Raw genomic sequence first — 10,690 nt, 5'->3', positions numbered from 1 at the left:
TCCGCACGCCCGACCAGCATCACCACCCAGGATGGTTCCCGACCTAGAATATGTGGACATCTATAAGTACCTAGGTGTCTGGCTAGACTGTAAACTCTCCTTCCAGACTCATATCAAACATCTCCAATCTAAAATCAAATCTAGAGTCGGCTTTCTATTTCGCAGCAAAGCCTCCTTCACTCACGTCGCCAAACTTACCCTAGTAAAACTGACTATCCTACCGATCCTCGACTTTGGCGACGTCATCTTCAAATTAGCTTCCAATACTCACTCAGCAAACTGGATGCAGTTTATCACAGTGCCATCATTTTTGTTACTAAAGCACCTTATACCACCCACCACTGCGACCTGTATGCTCTAGTCGGCTGGCCCTCGCTACATATTCATCGCCAGACCCACTGGCTCCAGGTCATCTACAAGTCCATGCTAGGTAAAGCTCCGCCTTGTCTCACTTCACTGGTCACGATGGCAACACCCACCCGTAGCACGCGCTCCAGCAGGAGTATCTCACTGATCATCCCTAAAGCCAACACCTCATTTGGCCGCCTTTCGTTCCAGTTCTCTGCTGCCTGTGACTGGAACGAATTGCAAAAATCGCTGAAGTTGGAGACTCATCTCCCTCACCAACTTCAAACCTCTGCTATCTGAGCAGCTAACCGATCGCTGCAGCTGTACATAGTCCATCGGTAAATAGCCCACCCAATTCTACCTACCTCATCCCCATACTTTTTAAATTTATTTACTTTTCTGCTCTTTTGCACACCAATATCTCTACCTGTACATGACCATCTGATCATTTATCACTCCAGTGTTAATCTGCAAAATTGTAATTATTCACCTACCTCCTCATGCCTTTTGCACACAATGTATATAGATGTTTTTTTCTACTGTGTTATTGACTAATTGTTTACTCCATGTGTAACTCTGTTGTTGTCTGGTCACACTGCTATGCTTTATCTTGGCAAGGTCGCAGTTGCAAATGAGACTAGCCTACCTGGTTAAATAAAGGTCAAATAAAATAATAAAAACACCTATGTAGATATTCCATTAATAATCAGCTGTTTCCAGCAACAAAAGTCATTTACAACATTAACAATGTCTACATGGTATTTCTGATCAATTTGATGTTATTTCAATGGACTTTCTTTCAAAAATAATAACATTTTTAAGTGACCACAAACTTTTGAATGGTAGTGTGTGTGTATGTAAAATATGTGTATGTAAAATATATATATATATATATATATATATAACGTTGATTTATCAGAGACAGACTCATCTCTGATCGTCTTATGTTGTCACACTTGAGGACAATCACTGGGGGAATAAAACTAACTAAAACTGACCATAAGTATTTGCACATTAGAATTTACCTACAGTTGTAGTCATTCTTTTTGAAAATGTCCCTAAAATAATGAAATACATTTCTGAAATATGCCTCTGATGGTGGCAGTGCAGTTCCATCCACTTTGAAACAAAAGTTTTCCCCTACTCTGCAGTTAAACTTTTAAATATGCATTAGCATTGGATCCATAATGGACATTCTATGCACCTTCTACAGCAGAGAAGTTCAGTCAAGCATTGCCTATGTTTTATATAGCCTACCTTTTTTTCAATAGATCCATTGTCATTGAAGAAGTTAATACATTTTTCTCTTTGAGATAGACAATCATGAATGAGAGGGAAAGATAGGTAGAGGAATATAGACAAAGGCACAGGGAGGGTTTGAACGCATGTCGTACAGAGCAATGTGGTCTGGTAGCACTACCACTACACCAGATTCCGGCACATATTCATTTGGTTTGACACCAACTATAAACAATTGCGTACAGCAACATAAACAGCCCATGTCCTGATGAAGCAGCAGCAAGCAGTGTGTGTCCTGGTGGTGACAGTAGTGTCCCCCAGAGCTCTCTTGCTGAGAGGTTCAGTCAGCCTGCCCGCCTCACCGTCACGTCCCCTAATGAGCTAGTGTGCTAATGTTAATGAACAGCGCTCACTGCGTCGTTGTGCACATTCATGCACACCACACATACACCATTCCTGGTTGTTTGGTATGCTTCTGGTGCCCATGGGTCTCGGAGGACCTCACTGCGAAGACGTGTAACGTGCCATCCAATTATGACAGACGTGCACAGAGCATGGCATCAGCAGCTGCTGCAGACAGACCAGGGGGATGTGAAAAGGGGACAGAGGGTGTGTGTAAATCAGAAATACCTGGTTCTCAGGCCTCATGTTTCTCTCATCCTTCTCTCTCTCTCTGTTTTTCCCTCACTCTTGACTTGTAGTTCTTAGTCTTTTTTTCCTTTCCAACAGAGAGATCATTTGGATAGGCAGGTAGCCTAGTGGTTAGACTGTTGGGCCAGTTATCAGAAGGTTGTTGAATCAAATCCCTGAGCTGACAAGGTAAATATACTGTATGCAATTCTGCCCCTGAACAAGGCAGTTAGCCTACTGGGGAACAGTGGGTTGTCATTGTAAGTAAGAATTTGTTCTTAACTGACTTGTCTAGTTAAATAAAGGTTAAAAGCATTAATTAGAAAAAGTACTTGCAGTTTACCACTATTGTAAAATAATCTGCATGGTGAGTAGATGTGTTTGGGGTTAACACAATTTGACGTTTCAGCAGGGGGCCCGGTTTCACAAAAGCATCTCAAGGCTAAGTTAATTTGAGCATCGGAGCTGTTTCCTAAAACCATCATTATTAGAGCTGCGCTTGAAAACCATGATTACTAGAGCAGCACTTGAAAACCATGATTACTCAAGCTGCACTTGAAAACACTATTTACCGACTGCCTCAGACCACTCGTGTAACAGATAAGTGTGTCGTTAGATGACTATTTGCCCTTCCACATAACTTTTTACACAAAATAACTCAATTTTAACTCCATAACTCACATTTCCAAAATGTGGAAAAAGTCAAGGGGTCTGAATACTTTCAGTATGCGCTTGATATATTTCAATCATATTGAAATGAATGTCATGTTCAATCAATTGATTTCTATTTTGCTAATTGTAGGTTACATGGTCTGTAATTTTGGCCTCAATCAGTGGTGACCCGTCATTCAGGTCATTAACGGAATACATTATTCTAGGCATAAATCTTGAGAGTTAGAAGATAAGAAATAAAACAGATGGCTACTAAGCCAGAGGCTAGAAAAGTTTGACCCCGTCTGAAATGGACCTTTCCAACTCAAACCCAATATGCATAAATACATTTTTTTGAATCATTTTTTTTCATGCAGATCATACATCTAAGGGTGGTGGTGTTGCTGTACACGTAAAATAAGTTCTCGTCGGTCGTTCTGACTTCAATTACTATCTTTAAATATTGAATCTCCATCTGCTACTCTCTGGATTGCATTTTAGAATTGTTATCACAGCATGCCAACTCTTGAGTTTGTCACACCCTGATCTGTTTAACCTGTCTTTGTGCTGGTCTCCACCCCCTCCAGGTGTCACCCATCTTCCCCAGTGTATTTATACCCGTGTTCTTTGTTTGTCTGTTGCCAGTTCGTTTTGTTCGTCAAGGATACCAGCGTTTTCCCCCTTGCTCCTGTCTGTTTTCTAGTTTACCTGATTTTGACCATTCTGCCTGCCTTGACCCTGAGCCTGCCTGCCGTTCTGTACCTTTTGGACTCTGATCTGGATTACTGACCTCTGCCTGCCCTTGACCTGTTGTCTTTCTTGCCCTCTGTTCTAAACTTGTAAACTGTAATAAACTTATGTTACTTCGACACGGTCTTCCCTAAAATGGGATAGTACGAACTGGCCATGACTGACACAGCAGACTAATACCAGCTCCACAATGTTGTCTCCCTGCAAGGAGCCACCATTGGAAGACATGAGGAGTTACTTCAATGTCTTAGCCTGGCAGAACACCATGACCAGGCTTTCGATACATTGCTGGAGCAATCCTGTGGATTCCACACTGGGCAGCGGGTCACACCAGTAATCTCTCAGCCTACCCTAGTGTCCCGAGAACCTTGCTTACCTCCTCCGGAGCGCTATGCTTGAGATTCTGGAACCTGACAGAATTTCCCTTGGACCGCTCGAGGATAGTGTACACCATAACGCTGATAGGGCACTCGCCTGGGCCACGGCGGTGTGGGAGCAACAATCTGCCGTCTGCCTCAGTCTGGAGGAGTTGGTGATGGAAGTTCGAAAGGTGTTTTTATTATTTTTATTTTACCTTTATTTAACTAGGCAAGTCAGTTAAGAACAAATTCTTATTTTCAATGACGGCCTAGGAACAGTGGGTTAACTGCCTGTTCAGGGGCAGAACGACAGATTTGTACCTTGTCAGCTCGGGGGTTTGAACTTGCAACCTTTTGGTTACTAGTCCAACACTCTAACCACTAGGCTACCCTGCCGTGTTTGATTCTCTGTTGTCTGGGAGAGAGGCTGCTTGTTAGCTACTCCAGCTACGTCAAGACCTGTAGGGTGGCGGACTACGCGGTGGATTTTTGCACGTTGACGGCTGAGAGTGCCTTAACCCAGAAGCATTGTTCGACATGTTCCTGCACGGTGTAACAGAGAAAATAAAGGACGAGCTTACGGCCCAGGAACAGCAGAGGGAGCACCCCCATATCCACATCGACGGGACAGCAGTGGAGGACGAAAGTTTAAAGTTCCTCAGGGTACGTATCACAAAATGAAACAGTCCACCCACACAGACAGTGTGGTGAAGAAGGTGCAACAGGAGGTTGAAGAAATTTGTCTTGTCACCTAAAACCCACAAACGTTTACAGATTGAGAGCATCCTGTCGGGCTGTATCACCGCCTGGTACTGCAACTGCACCACCCACAACCGCAGGGCTCTCCAGAGGGGGTTAGGTCTGCACAACTCATCACCTGGGGCAAACTACCTGCACTCCAGGAGAACTACAGGACCCGATATCACAGGAAGGCCAAAAAGATAATCAAGGACAACAACCACCCGAGCCACTGCCTATTCACCCCGCTACCTTCCAGAATTACAAGGTCAGTACAGGTGCATCAAAGCTGGGACCGAGAGTACCTCCTCCCAGCTGCCCACTGCACTGAGGATAGGAAACACTGTCACTACCGATACATTTCAGATAATCGATCATTTCAATAAGTGTTTTTCCACGGCTGGCTATGCTTTCCACCTGGCTACCCCTACCCTGGCCAACATCTCAGCACCCCCTGCAGCAACTTTTTGTTCTGTGTAATATCATATATAATATACAGTGCCCTCTGTAATTATTGGGACAGTGAAGCATTTCTTCTTCTTTTGGCTCTATACTCAAGTTTTGGTACAGGATAATCAAATGGTCTGACTGCACAGAGGTGCTTGGGCAGATGGGTCACAACGGGGGCCCAGCGTGTGTGGGTGTTGGGAGGTAGGGGGGTATCCAAGCTAAATCAGCTACGACTAGATATTGGTTAATTTGGCATGCTTTCTTAAACAACCAAACTCTATATGCATTCACACATCAAGTATTCTCTTGAGTTGGTCTCTGTGATGGAACTACTGTTGAACATTTGAGCTTGTGGTTGTGTGTGTGTGGGGGGGGGGTGGGTTGGTGTAGGTCAATCTAAGGGTGGAAGGGGAGAGAGGGGCATAGGTGTTTGTTTGGGAGTGGTAGGGTGAGTGAGTGTATACACCCCACATCTGTTCACCAACATTTTTAATTATTACTACAGGCCCTTGTTATGGATAACAATCCTTCGTAGATTTGCTTATATTATTAGGCATATTATTCATCAATTGTGGAAATAAATTAAGATGTATAACTAGATTCAGTACAACCGAGGCAAGGGCGTTCAAAATGATGTTGGCTGCGGATCTAATTCTGTACTGTCGTTGGCACCATGTGCTCTTTTTAAAGGATGGGCCACTATCTCTTAAAGCCCCAAGGATCTATGTGTACAGGGACGGTCAGCCAGTAACAGGGATGAGGGGAGGTTTTAGCGGGTGGAATATTGGAGGACAATTATACTGTACATATGAGATGAGTAATGTAAGATATGTTAACATTATCGAAGTGGCATTGTTAAAAGTGACTAGTGATCCATTTATTAAAGTGGCCAGTGATTTTAGTCTCTAAGTTAGTGATTACTGCTTATATGTTGATGATGTAAAGACATTTTGTGGTGTGTAATGAGGAGCAACAAGACGCTGCGCTTGACACATTTATGAAATTGCTTATTCCAGTTACTAATAAGCACGCACCCATTAAGAAAATGACTGTAAAAACTGTTGAATCCCCTTGGATGATGAGGAATTCAAAAATTGTATGGTTATGAGGCAAAAGGTATGGCAAATAAGTCTGGAAGCCCAACTGATTAGCAAATGTACTGCAAATAAAAAATCATGTGACTAAACCAAATAAAAATAAACTATACCATGAAACAAAGATAAATAATGATAATAAGCTTTGGGGCACCTTAAATTAAATGTTGGGAAAAAAGCCAACTAGACATTCATTGAAACAGATGGCTCATTCACCACAAAGCCCACTGATATTGCCAACTACTTTAATGACTTTTTCATTGGCAAGATTAGTAGACTTAGGGATGACATGTCAGCAACAAATGCTGCCTCTACACATCCAAGTATATCGGATCAAATTACGAAAGACAATTGTACTGTTGCATTCCGTAAAGTCAGTGTGGAAGAGGTGAGACAATTATTGTCTATCAACAATGACAAGCCACCGGGGCCTGGTAATCTGGATGGAAAATTATTGAGGATAATAGCAGACTAAATTGCCACTCCTATTTGCAACATCTTCAATTTAAGCCTGCAATAAAGTGTGTGCCCTCTGGCCTGGAGGGAAGCTAAAGTCATTCCACTACCCAAGAATAGTAAAGCCCCCTTTACTGACTCAAATAGCTGACCAATCAGCCTGTTACCAACCCTTAGTATACTTTTGGAAAAAATAGTGTTTGACCAAATACAATGCTATTTCACAGTAAACAAATTGACAACAGACATCCAACACGCTTATAGCGAAGGAAACTCAACAAGCATAGCACTTACACAAATAACTAATGATTGGCTGAGAGAAATTGATGATAAAATGATTGTGGGGGAAGTCTTGTTAGACTTCAGTACTTTTGACACTATCGATCATAGTCTGCTGCTGGAAAAACGTATGTGTTATGGCTTTACATCTGTCATAGTTGAAATGTACCTATGATGAAAATTACAGGCCTCATCTTTTTAAGTGGGAGAACTTGCACAATTGGTGGCTGACTTCATACTTTTTTTGCCCCATTGTATGTATTCACTCCCTTTGTAATGAAGCCCCTAAATAAGATCTGGTGCAAACAATTACTTTCAAAAGTCACATAGTTAGTTAGATTGCACACATGTGAACTTTATTTAAGTGTCACATGATCTGTCACATGATCTCAGTATATATACACCTGTTCTGAAAGGCCCCAGAGTCTACAACACCACTAAGCAAGGGGCACCACCAAGCAAGCAGCACCATAAAGACCAAAGAGCTCTCCAAACAGGTCAGGGATGGGTTATAAAATAAGATCAGAAACTTTGAACATCCAAAGGAGCACAATTAAATCCATTATTAAAAAATGGAATGAATTTAGCACCATAACAAACCTGCCAAGAGAGGGCCACCCACCAAACTCACTGACCAGGCAAGGAGGGCATTGATCAGAGAAGCAACAAATAGATCAATAATAACTCAGAAAGAGCTGCAAAGCTCCACAGCGGAGATTGGAGTATCTGTCCATAGAAGCACTTTAAGCCGTACACTCCACAAAGCTGGGCTTTACGGAAGAGTGGCAAGAAAAAAAGGCATTGTAAAAATAAATTAAATCAAAAGTCATGCGGGACACTCCCCAAACAATAGGAAGAAGGTACTCTAGTCAGATGAGACTAAAATTGAGCTTTTTGGCCATCAAGGAAAATGCTATGTCCGGCGCAAACCTAACACTTCTTATTCCCCAGAGAATACCATCCCTATCTCCACCCTTCATCACTGTCAAACGCTCCCTAAAACAATTCAGCGATCAGGCCTGTCTAATGGACCTGGCCTATTTATCCTGGAAGGATATTGACCTCATCCTGTCAGTAGAGGATGCGTGGTTGCTCTTTAAAAGTGCTTGCCTCACCATCTTAAATAAGCATGCCCCAGAAAAAATAGAGAACGAAGAACAGATATAGCCCTTGGTTTACCCCAGACTTGACTGCCCTTGACCAGCACAGAAACATCCCATGGTGTACTGCACTAGCATTGAATAGTCCCTGCGATTTGCACATTTTCAGGGAAGTCAGGAACCAATACCCACAGACTGTTAGGAAAGCAAAAGCTAGCTTTTTCAAGCAGAAATGTGCATCCTGTAGCTCTAACTACAAAAAGTCTTTGGACAATGTAAAGTCCATGGAGAATAAGAGCACCTCCTTCCAGCCGCCCACTGCACTGAGGTTAGGAAAAACTGTCACCACGATAATCGAGAATTTACGGCTGGCAATGCTTTCCTCCTGGCTACCCCAACCATGGCCAACAGCTCCGCACCCCCCGCAGCTACTTGCCCTATCCTCCCCAGCTTCTCCTTCACCCAAATCCAGATAGCAGATGTTCTGAAAGAACTGCAAAACCTGGACCTGTATAAATCAGCAGGGCTAGACAATCTGGACCCTCTCTTTCTAAAATTATCCGCCGCCATTGTTGCAACCCCTATTACTAGCCTGTTCAACCTCTCTTTCGTATCGTCCGAGAGTCTTAAAGATTGGAAAGCTGCCGCGGTCATCCACCTCTTCAAAGTGGGTGACACTCTAGACCCAAACTGTTACAGACAGTGCTATATCCATCCTGCCCTGCCTTCGAAAGTCAAGTTAACAAACAGATCACTGATAATTTCGAATCCCACCGTACCCTCTCCGCTGTGCAATTCAGTTTCCGACCTGGTCATGGGTGCACCTCAGCCACGCTCAAGGTACTAAACGATATCATAACCACCATCGATAAAAGATAGTACTGTGTAGCCGTCTTCATCGACCTGGCCTAGGCTTTTGACTGTCAATCACCGTATTCTTATCGGCAGACTCATCAGCCTTGGTTTCTCAAATGACTGGCTCGCCTGGTTCACCAACCACTTCTCAGAGTTCAGTGTGTCAAATCGGAGGGCCTGTTGTCCGGACCTCTGGCAGTCTCTATGGGGGTACCACAGGGTTCAATCCCCGGGCCGACTCTTTTCTCTGTATATATCAACAATGTCGCTCTTGCTGCAGGTGATTCCTTGATCCACCTCTACGCAGACGACACCATTCCGCATACATCTGCCCTTTGGACACTGTTAACAAACCTTTTGTCACTTCTAGGTTAGACTACTGCAATGCTCTACTTTCTGGCTACCTGGATAAAGCACTAAATAAACTTCAAATAGTGATAAACACAGCTGCTAGAATCTTGGCTAGAACCAAAAGATTTGATCATATTACTCCAGTGCTAGCCTCTCTACACTGGCTTGCTGTTAAGGTAAGGACTGATTTCAAGGTTTTACTGCTAACCTACAAAGCATTACATGGGCTTGCTCCTACCTATCTTTCCGATTTGGTCCTGCCGTACATACCTACATGTACGCTACTACCTACATGTACGCTACGGTCACAAGATGCAGGCCTCCTTACTGTCCCTAGAATTTCTAAACAAACAGCTGGAGGCAGGGATTTATCCTATAGAGCTCCATTTTCATGGAATGGTCTGCCTACCCATATGAGAGACGCAGACTTGGTCTCAACCTTTAAGTCTTTATTGAAGACTCATTTCTTCAGCAGGTCCTATGATTGAGTGTAGTCTGGCCCAGGAGTGTGAAGGTGAACGGAAAGGCACTGGAGCAACGAACCGCCCTTGCTGTCTCTGTCTGGCCGGTTCCCCTCTCTCCACTGGGATTCTCTGCCTCTAACCCTGTTGCAGTGGCTGAGTTACTGGCTTACTGGTGCTCTTCCATGCCGTACCTGGGAGGGGTGCGTCACTTGAGTGGGTTGAGTCATTGACGTGATCTTCCTGTCTAGGTTGTCGCCACCCCTTGGGTTGTGTCGTGGTGGAGATCTTTGTGGGCTATACTCGGCCTTGTCTCAGGATGGTAAGTTGGTGGTTGCAGATATCCCTCTAGTGGTGTGGGGGCTGTGCTTTGGCAAAGTGGGTGGGGTTATATCCTGCCTGCTTGGCCCTATCCCAGGGTATTGTCGGATAGGGCCACAGTGTCTCCCGACCCACCTCCAGTATTTATGCTGCAGTAGTTCATGTGTCGGGGGGGCTAGGGCCAGTCTGTTATATCTGGAGTATTTCTCCTGTCTCCTTGCTGTCCCCAGTCCACGTGGCAATGCTGCTCCTCCAGTTTCAACTGTTCTGCCTGCGGCTATGGAATCCTGACCTGTTCACCGGATGTGCAACCTGTCCCAGACCTGCTGTTTGCAACTCTCTAGAGACAGCAGGAGCGGTAGAGAAACTCTGAATAATCGGCTATGAAAAGCCAACTGACATTTACTCCTGAGGTGCAGACCTATTGCACCCTCGACATCCACTGTGATTATTATTATTTCACCCTGGTGGTCACCTATGAACATCTTGGCCATGTTCTGTTATCTCCACCCGGCACAGCCAGAAGAGGACTGGCCACCCCTCATAGCCTGGTTTCTTCCTAGGTTATGGCCTTTCTAGGGAGTTTTTCCTAGCCACCGTGTTTCTAC

Source organism: Oncorhynchus mykiss, chromosome 16 (genome assembly GCF_057628025.1).
Source record: "Oncorhynchus mykiss isolate SJ-2025 chromosome 16, ASM5762802v1, whole genome shotgun sequence".
NCBI classification, from domain to species: domain Eukaryota; kingdom Metazoa; phylum Chordata; class Actinopteri; order Salmoniformes; family Salmonidae; genus Oncorhynchus; species Oncorhynchus mykiss.
The sequence above is the reverse complement of the archived record's forward strand: the minus strand, read 5'-3'. Positions refer to the sequence as shown.